The sequence below is a fragment of the Lampetra fluviatilis genome, chromosome 1 (genome assembly GCF_964198595.1).
Source record: "Lampetra fluviatilis chromosome 1, kcLamFluv1.1, whole genome shotgun sequence".
Lineage (NCBI taxonomy): Eukaryota > Metazoa > Chordata > Hyperoartia > Petromyzontiformes > Petromyzontidae > Lampetra > Lampetra fluviatilis.
The window spans coordinates 22,737,948-22,748,615 of NC_136275.1; the positions used below are offsets into that span (position 1 = coordinate 22,737,948).

Here is a 10,668-nt window from a genome sequence, read left to right on the forward strand (position 1 = left end):
AAGTCATACCTGCCTGTAATGTTTTCATCCTACCTGCCGATGTTAGTAGTTATTTTCGACTCTCTGGTGTTACATTAACAGGTTAAATTTCTTTACATTAACAGCCAATTAGCTATTACTTCAGCACACTGGTGTGATGGCAAGTAAATTCAAAACATTTACAATTGAGTACGTTTCGCTGGTGATTACAACCTGGCGGGGTTAACGACATTTATAATTATGCTATCTAACCAAAAAAAACCTTTATCGTGAGCAATAAGTGCACTTGAATTGTACACACCAACATTTAGAAGTGTATTGTAAATCATAAATCTAACTTGTTAAAGAATAATACGTCAAGACAACGAGTTGCAATGCTCAAATTCAGATTTGTTGGTGCTCACCTCTCTCTATGGCTGAGCCAGCAGGATAAACTGTACATAAACGACAGGAGCCAGTCTATCCTACAGTTGACTATTATTGACAACCCACAAATGAGTACTTAAATTCTTAACATCAGACAATAACGGTGTGCACTAACCGTGGCCGTGACTGAACTCCCGAATTTCTGAATATAGGTCAAGCACGATATAAACAGCACCACCCAAATGGATAGCACTGTAACAAGACACAATGAAATAAACACGGAGATAAATTATTGGGTGTTTGTGTATCTTAGCCACTGGATATTGCTGGGCAGCTATCACTAAACCTCAACATATCCTGATGTAAACATGTCCGTTGTTATCCAGATCTATACACTGTAAGACCAATAAATAATTATGAACAGCAATATTTCCGTAATCTAAAATCGTGAGTTTCTCTAACTTATGTTCCTTGATCAAGCATTATAACTGTGCCGCATTAAGTGGCCTTCCTAATAATGTATAGCATTGAACAGAGCACAGAATGGTATGAAAGCAAGTTTTTCAAAGTGGTTATAAAATGTAAGTCTTTCAGAAGAGTTAATTCCAAACTGTTTATCATAACCCAAATATTTACGCAAACGATTATAATTATGCCGTGCCTCTCATCTATCAAGGAATACAACACCGTCTGGCCTGCTCAGCAGGACACACACAAAGGTTTAATTTGAAACCCGAGCATTGATTAATGATGCTGTGGAACACACAAAGCAACCGAAATAGACATCAACAGATGGGTGACTAATGCAATCCAGAGTGCATATAACCCATTGTTCTCACCACTAGACTGTCTGTAAAGGTGTCATGAATAGTGCTGCACTAATACTACTTCATGAAAACCAATAATGTTTTAGAGAAAGCCCTCTCTTTAATTCTGGGAATCCTGTTATTTGGGGTATAACAGCTGCCAATCGCCACTAAATAGCGGTGACGTCACAAAGGCACTTGTGCCAGGCCAGGTGCACTCCGAGGCCACGTGAAGTGTCGAAGGATCGCTGACAGGAGGTCACGGGACAAACCGAGGTGCTATGGATTGACTGACCGAGATGACGGGCAGATGCATAACCTGCGCCGCCTACCATGCCAACCTGCTGCAATTTAACCACCCAGCTTTCTGCTTATTATTGTGAGCATCGTTCCTCTGCTCTCCGTTGTTGTTGGACGGCGACTTCCTCCAACCGCCCAGTAGCATCCTTTACGAGCCTCCTCCATAGAAGCCAATCTTGACACCACTGGTACCAGTGTTCAGCAAGTCCACTCCGCTCCACATTCTCCCGTACCGCATGAGTCTATTTCTTCTTCAGCCCGTGACGTGCCCGTTTAGCCCCCTCTATCCGGCCAAGCAGAAGCTGCTTGGGCATGCGGTGGCTGGGAATATGGGCTACATGACCCAGACAACGCAACCTTGCCAGCTGGAGGAGCTCATTGAATGCGTTCAGATCTTTCAAGAATTTGTGAGCACCAAAGACAAAGATCCAACAGTATAGCCTTAACAGACTGTTGGGGCAAGTGCTGTTAGCGAGCACCTATGAAGGCCGGAACGGTACATGAGGGGGTGGGTGGCCAACACCACGCCGGGGTGGGTGGCAAAACACCACGCCAGGTTGGCTTTGACTCTCTCATGGAAATGTTTTTATTCATCGCACCAGGTACTCATGTGGCTGAGTCGACCTAGGGGAGGCCCAGGACTGGTTAAGATAATCGTCAATGGTGTTGGCCATGAGTGGGTAGCGAACTCGGGGCGCCGGGTTCGTAGCGCAACCCGCTAACCCGCGATGGGCTGAGGAGGAATCCCTTGAGGTTGAAACTGCTGTGGGGCAGCAATTGGTATGTCGAGAATAACAATAAAACAACACAACTTCAAAACACAGCTGCTTCCTGGATACTCCACGACTCATTTATAAATCCACAGGCCTCCCCATACTCCAAAGAAGCCAATGCATTCCAAACAAACTCCTCACCCTGCACAGCTGACAAATTCTTGTAACTTAAGTCAGCACAGCATTGAGCTATTCTGTGAACATGCCATTTCTGGTACACAATTTACTTATTTACAGGGGCAATTTCATAAATAGTTGTCATTTGTAATAATCTTAAAGATAAATAAATGCTTTACAGTAGAAATACACTCATATGTCCCAATAATATGAATGTGAGGTCCCCACAGGGGAAGCATTTAAAATGTAACTGTTCCACACAGTCATTTTGAAATCTGACACAAATGGTCCATGCTACTGGCACACAATGGACATCTTTTGTCAATAATATTACAGGGTTTTGAAGTTCACTTGGTGCAGACCAGAAAACTCAATGAGCAACATCGACCACACAACTGGAAGAATAGAAACCTTAGATTAACCTGAGCAAAGTGATTTTTCGAGGGATATACCAACACAATTGGACAAAAAGCAGTGAGTTGCAACCAAGGAACGGAATGCATTCGAGAGGACAGTCTCCAAAGAGATGAAGTGATGAAATCAGTTCATTAGCAGGGACTAGGTGGAATATGAAATCCTGAGAAATTGAGGTGACAGCTTACGAAGGCAATTATCAAAAAGTCGCTTGAACATGGCTGATGACAATGATGATTGCCTTCAATTAGCACAGTTGGCTACGTACGGCGCAAAAAAAATACAAAACACAAACACATGCTCGTTGTACATCTCCAAACCCACCTTTGGAATTTCATAAGATTGTGACAAGAAAAACTACAAACGCGGCAATAATTGTGATGTGCTTTGTCAAAGGGAGAGAGCATCACAGCGTGTTGAACACTGAAGTACAATTCTGTGCAAGGAAGGCAAGAGAAAGGCCACTGAGGTACAAACGCGAGCACTTGACACAAATGAGCACTTCAGAACAAGAGGGAGGCTATACCACTGCTTTACATTCAAACTTTTAAATCAAGTAAAACAAAGGCAGTAGTGCACTAGTAAAGGGGGAAAGATGGTAAGAACAGGCAGGTCATAAAAAGCCACAAATATAAAAGGCACTTATCTCTGCTTAGTGGCAGAACTGAGGACACTAAGAATAAAAAGGACATGAAAAGGAATTTATAAAAATGTAAGCGTTGAACGCAATAGGTATGCGTTTTATTTCAGGTGATAGTTTTACATTTTTGTCCTTTCCTGAAATAAATTTAATTACGCTCTTGCAAAAAAGTGCTTTGGAATAAGTTCACCAACTCCATGAGAAACTCAAGTGTGGTACACTGTCAATATCAACAGAAATGCTTATTTTACAAACTCCAGAAAGGTCAAAGCATACAGTTGTTATGGCCTGCCATTGGAACGGACATATACATACCATGAATAACTCTCAGTCCCCACAATGCTATATCACTGATTTACTCATCGGTATAATTATTCATGTGTTACACTCTAAGAAAATCAAGTTAACCTCTACAAACGTAGTAATGCATATGTTGTACACGTAATTGTGAGTGATTGAGCAGTTAAGAAACCAAGTTGTTTAATTATTCAATCACTCTCTTCTAACTGTAATGTGAATTTTCATAAATCAAGGCTGCGATTCAATTCAAGAAACAATTTGAGCATCAAATTGTTGCCATCTTTTTTGTATTGTGTAACGTTCCATTCTTGGTTATGCTCTTACATTCTGAATGTAACATTACAACATAAACATAGCGTTTGCATACATTGAAAACAATGAATTATTTATAGAAAACTAGCTTTACTACCCGGCTTCGCCCGGGACTAGGATTCTTGTCTTGAATTAATTTAATATGCCCATATATTTTTGAGTGGAAAACCCTGAAAAAAAAATGTATGCTTACAAGAAAGAAAAAATCCGAAACAAATCAATTGAATACTCTTTACTCTTTGGTTATTTCGGTAAAGTCACGTAGGTATAAAATAAAATAAATTAAATCACGACGTTTAGGGCACAACACAAGCATCCGTCATCAGGTGGGACAACCACAGAAAGAAACAAATGCTGAAGTGGGCAAAAGGACTGCTGTAACAAGAGGCTACATAGGTAAGAGAGGGGGAGTAGCCAGGGAGGAGAGATAGAGAGGGGGTGTGGGGTAGGGGGAGAGTTGTGCTGCTCACTAGAGGGATTAAATCAATTTAACTAAATCGGATGTTTTTCACTTAAGGAAATTGAACCTTAAGCAGGCAACTCGGGAAGGGAATGACGTGACGAGCTGAAAATAGTCACGTTCCCTTAGAAATTCCAGACAGCATCAGATGTGCAACTCTCATGACGTCAGAGCTCAGCATTCGAGAGTGTTTGCTGCTTCACACAAATAGATGTATTTTCTGCTTTATATTTAAGAGCGAGCTGAAAATAGTCGCGTTGACTTAGAAAATCGAGACAGCTATGCCGCACATTTGTGCGGGATACACGGCCTACGCGGAGGGTTGGGGGATGCGTGACTTCAGCAGGCACACTACGTAACGCTGCCGCATGCGGGTGACATGACAGATGTGACGTCACCGCTCACTTGCCATGCAAAATATATCCATTATTGCCCCCCCCCCCCCCCCCAAAATACAAAAGTCTATTTTATACGTTTTGCATTGTGTACAGTCTGGAAGCTACCCACATGCCAAATTTCAAGTTTGTTGCATGTCGGGAAGTATGCTAAACATTTCGAACAGGCACACATTCACAAATTTACCTTTCTTTATATAGATTGTATGCATGAGCATTGGAATAAATTTCTACTGATGCATAAATACACGACCGAGATATGTATTATGAATGAACCTCATTGTATCGTATGGCATCATCTGGTTTGTGAGCAATGAATTTCCCTTACATGCATTTTAAGGATTAAAATGCAAATGAATATAATTCAGCAAGTATGCTCTAAACTATAATTTGGATCCATACAAATGCAAGCACATGTAGAAATTCTGAAAAGATATAGTATAGTAAAAAAAAATACCTGTATCCTGAGCCTGCATATTAACATGGGTAGGGAATCAACAGCACAGGATGTTGGGAGGGAAGTGTGTTCCAGACTATGAGGGCAGCACATGAAAATGAGCAATCTCTCACTAAACTAAGATTGATTAGGGGCTGGGACAAAGTCTGATGTAAGTCTCAGCAACAGCTTTGGTAAAGAAATGGTGGATGTCGCTGATGCTGAGCAGACCGAGATCTGGGGTTTTGCATGGCTGAGAATACATGAAGAAAACAAGAGATCAGGATGAACAACTCCAAGGATTTGTACAATGTGCATTGCGAGAGTTTAGCAGGTGGACCTACCAATGAAGGGTATTTACTTTTTAACATTTGACAAAAGGGCTGGACATGATGCATGATATATTCATCTACTACATATAATGCAAAAATAAATAGTAAAATGGACTTTAAATGCGAAACGTTTTACCAGTAATACTGGTCTAAGTCAGCATGGAACATTTGGCTCAGAACACTGCTAACCGAGGTCAATACTGGCGGGTCATTTTTAGTCGTCTGTCTTCTTGCTGTGGTTGTCCCACCTGATGACGATTGCTTGTGTCGCGATCGAAACGTTGTGATCTATTATTTTTCTACCTACGTGACTTTACCGAAAGAACCAAAGAGTATGGATTCCTGCGGTCACGAAAGCTTCAAATCAAGATTGAACTATATGCATATTATATACTCATTCATTAAACAAAATAAGCAACAGAAAATGTACAGCGTGTACAACATCTATTAGCTATACATTCCCCCTACAATGCAGCTAATGATAAGCAAAAGGAAGGATGACATCATATCTGGTCTAACAGCCTGGTAACATTTCCTTGACACGCAACACTAATCTGGATTTAGCACATTCCCCAGCACGTCAGATGACTGAAAACAGGCTAATGCAAGGACAGTGAACTAAATACATAAAAAAGCCTTCCACTCATCAGGAATTATGAAATAAAATACACAATATGGACTGCAAGTGTAATAAGTATGAACAACATTTAACTCATGACTTATTTCCTATCAAGCTTCAGACCTGAAACATTTGCAATAGAGGCGGTGTGTCTTTATAAAAACGGTAATATTTTGTATGGGTGTCTCGGAAGCACTGTTATAGCCGTAAGAGCGATGGTCTGCATATTTTGCTGGCCATGTTTAAGCAACATTCAATTATTGTGGCTCTGGCAAGGCAATCGTTCAATTTTGACAAGAAAATATAAGGGCAATGCATTTGTTTCTAAAAGGTACATTCAACTTCAGGAATGTGAAATTTGCAATTTTTGCACATTTGTAACACATTACTGTATATACATTTTTTTTTACATATTTTGCTTGCCTGGACCAAACGGCCAGTTAAGACTGATTTACGACAATACTGTGAGGTATTGTCGTAAATCAGTAGATCGTGATTTTCCATTCAGTTGTTTGTCTTTGCTTGCACGTGGAAAATTGTGCAATGCAATCGGTCAAGAGTTTATGTGAAGAACATCCAATAATAAGACACTAGGGGTTGTGAGGGGGCGCCACAGGCGCCCCAGGCACCCCCTCACAACCATTTACGGCCGTCGGCCAGGAAAGTCACGAAAAAAATTGCACACGAACGACGCATTCACGCAAGCACCCGATGCTCCGTTTTGAAGTTTTAAAATGAAACATCTTTGAATTGTATTATGTTTTTGAATTAGATAACTCTTCATTAAAAGCTAATATAATTTTACATCTGGAAGACTTAATTGAAAACCACATTTCGTGTGAATTTTCTCTGGTCGTTAAGTAGATGGCCTTGCTGGGGGTTCTGTTCAATGTAGACTTTCACCTGTTTGGGATTGCGGGATCGAGATAAGGCAACAGAGCTGGCCGTGCGAGAAGACCGCCGTCTGCAGATCGATTCCAACGTAATGGAACGTCTGTCCATGAGCCTCCGTCGTTCATGCAGGGGGCGCGTAGGTTTGCAGCGCCCCCTTCATGAAAACGACGGAAAGTGCAGCGTTCACACAGATAAAGTTATGCGCTTATATAAGAGTATACTAGGGATTATTTGGGGGCGCTTGCGGCGCCCCCTCACAACCATTTGCGGCCTTCGGACAGGAAAGTCACAAAAAAATTCACACGAACGACGCATTCATGCAAGCACCCGATGCTCCGTTTTGAAGTTTTCAAATGAAACATCTAAGAATTGTATTTTGTTTTGAATTAGATAATTTTATTTCTTCATTAAAAGCTTATATCATTTTACATCTGGAAGACTTCATTGAAAACGACATTTAGTGTGAATTTTCTCTCGTCGTTAAGTAGATGGCCTTGCTGGGGGTTCGGTTCGATGTGGACATTCACCTGTTTGGGATTGCGGGATCGAGATAAGGTGACAGAGCTGGCCGTGCGAGAAGACCGCCGTCTGCAGATCGATTCCAATGTAATCGAACGTCTGTCCCTGCGCCTCCGTCGTTCATGCAGGGGGCGTGTAGGTTTGCAGCGCCCCCTGCATAAAAACGACGGAAAGTGCAGCGTTCATCACAGATAGATAAAGTTGCGCGATTATATAAGAGTATATTTTACCCAGGAACCACTCCATCTCATAAGTTTCAAGCAACTGTGTTGCAATCTACAAAATGAGCACAGTCGCGAAAATGCCTTATATTCCTAAGCACAAGAAATGGGAGACAAATTATGTAGTCCTGAAAGCAAATGGATTACCCATGTGTCTCACGGTGATGCAGCTTGGAATTAAACCTCTGAGCCTTAACGGTGATGTTTAAATAGCCACCTGGAGGTCAGTTTCACTGTTTCTAGATACAGGATCAATATAGAGTCGTGTTACCACAATCTAGGGCTATAGTTCCCTACATTATACAATAATACATTTAATTTATTTGAACTCAAACACCTCATACATGTTGTGCAATATATGTAGGCCTTTAATAAATGAAACTGAATATGAAGGACATTTATTTTCAAAGGTGATTATTAACCTGTAAATGATTTCAGCACTTAAAAATACACATTTATATATATTTATTCTTTGAGCCAACTGAAGCTGAAATAATCAGTTGGAAATTATCAACGTAATTTAATCTACTTGAGTAATAATATCCTTGCAACCGAGCATGTTATGAATAACATGTCTGTAATGATGAGATATTTAAGTAATGAAGCCATAACTGCTGCAGTGTGAACATCAGTCCTCGGCATAAGGTAACCAGGTAAGGTGGGTGATGGCCGGGCCACTCCAGTGTATACCGCTGTGACGTTTAAAATATCCAATGCGTTCAAGATTGTATGGGGGACAACGGCACAAACACATAACAGTAGAAGAAGGGTCGTGTGCCGACACAGCCATTAATGTCCTGCCCTCGAGAATATAACCTTTCCCTTCCACTCAGCAAGGGCGATATCACGCCAATGTATTTAAGTAGCGATTACTGTGCATAGTTTTTTTTTCAGAGTTGGTACGTTACACATGTTATGTTTTTTTTGGTTAAAGCGATTCACAAGGGAAAGAGCGCAATCTGATGAAGTGTCAAATAAATTGGGCATATTTTCAACGTGTATGCATCGTGAATTAATGCAAGCGAGGATGCATATTATTTAGAGTGTAAGGGTGCATTTGTGATTGCAAAGTGCAGGTACAGTAGCTTGTATGAGCGTACTATACCGGTGTAAGAGTATCGCACACAGGTGCAAGGCAGTATCATCTCGGTGTGTGAACGAGTACTCATGGAATAGAATCAACTCCCTCATAAGAGGGTGGCAGGTGTAAGAGTGACTGTGGTAGCAACAATTATATTCGTATACGGTACATGTATACATGTGCCAATATTTGATACTGCCCGTGTTCGTGCGAGCATCAGTGGCTGTATCGGTATCCCTGTGCTTGAAGCGCTTGTAAAGTGTCCATGTGCATCAGTGTGAATCAGTCTGTGTACGACACGTGTTGTCAGTGTCCCCGTGTCCGCAGTACACGTGTGGTCAGTGTGCCCGTGTCCACAGTACACGTGTGTCAGTGTCCCTGTGTCCGCAGTACACGTGTGTCAGTGTGCCCGTGTCCACAGTACACGTGTGTCAGTGTCCCTGTGTCCGCAGTACACGTGTGTCAGTGTGCCCGTGTCCACAGTACACGTGTGGTCAGTGTCCCGTGTCCGCAGTACACGTGTGTCAGTGTGCCCGTGTCCACAGTACACGTGTGGTCAGTGTCCCGTGTCCGCAGAACACGTGTGTCTGTGTGCCCGTGTCCACAGTACACGTGTGTCAGTGTGCCCGTGTCCACAGTACACGTGTGGTCAGTGTCCCGTGTCCGCAGTACACGTGTGTCAGTGTGCCCGTGTCCACAGTACACGTGTGGTCAGTGTCCCGTGTCCGCAGTACACGTGTGTCAGTGTGCCCGTGTCCACAGTACACGTGTGGTCAGTGTCCCGTGTCCGCAGTACACGTGTGTCAGTGTGCCCGTGTCCACAGTACACGTGTGGTCAGTGTCCCGTGTCCGCAGTACACGTGTGTCAGTGTGCCCGTGTCCACAGTACACGTGTGGTCAGTGTCCCGTGTCCGCAGTACACGTGTGTCAGTGTGCCCGTGTCCACAGTACACGTGTGGTCAGTGTCCCCGTGTCCACAGTACACGTGTGTCAGTGTCCCCGTGTCCACAGTACACGTGTGTCAGTGTCCCCGTGTCCACAGTACACGTGTTGTCAGTGTCCCCATGTCCACAGTACACGTGTGTCAGTGTCCCCGTGTCCGCAGTACACGTGTTGCTGATGGCCCTGCGCCTGCAGTACACATGTGTCTGTATCAGCGTCTCCTAACCACGCTCGTGTCTCCTCGCCTCCCTCCCCTTGTTTGCTCCAAGATCTCCCCCCCGCCGCCGCCGCCGCGCTCGGCTCCGCGCAGCAAACGACCCACACGACTCAACGAACCCTGTGAGCGCACACTCAACTCACCTCACCAAAAGGTAGCAAAGTAGCGGACGGGACGCGAGAGAGCGAGTCGCGAACGACACCGCCGACGCTAACAATGCGAGTGCGCGCACCGCTAACCCCCCCCCGCCGCCAGCAATGCGAGTCGCGGGGGCCGCCACCACCGCCACTCGTCGAAGGCGACGAGGACCCGAACCGCCGGTCACGTGGCCCGCCCCCGGAACCCCGCCCCCCTCGTCCCCGGAACCCCGCCCCCCTCGTCCCCGGAACCCCGCCCCCCCCGTCCCCGGATCCCCGCCCCCCCGTCCCCGGATCCCCGCCCCCCCCCCCGTCCCCGGATCCCCGCCCCCCCCGTCCCCGGAACCCCGCCCCCCCCCCGTCCCCGGATCCCCGCCCCCCCCCCCGTCCCCGGATCCCCGCCCCCCC

General features: G+C 44.3%; 1 protein-coding gene across 7 annotated transcripts in view; it reads right to left on the reverse strand.

Moving 5' to 3' along the window:
- MPP7 (MAGUK p55 scaffold protein 7) overlaps positions 1-10,456 on the reverse strand; it is a 57,766-nt gene extending 47,310 nt beyond the window's left edge. For 5 of the 7 annotated variants that reach the window (XM_078859566.1, XM_078859545.1, XM_078859534.1 and 2 more), the window contains exon 1: positions 10,267-10,456. The gene's annotated coding sequence lies outside the window, so the exon portion shown is untranslated. The remainder of the gene's footprint in view (positions 1-10,266) is intronic. The other 2 variants (XM_078859516.1, XM_078859507.1) reach the window with 2 other exon arrangements.
- Positions 10,457-10,668: the final 212 nt, after the last annotated feature.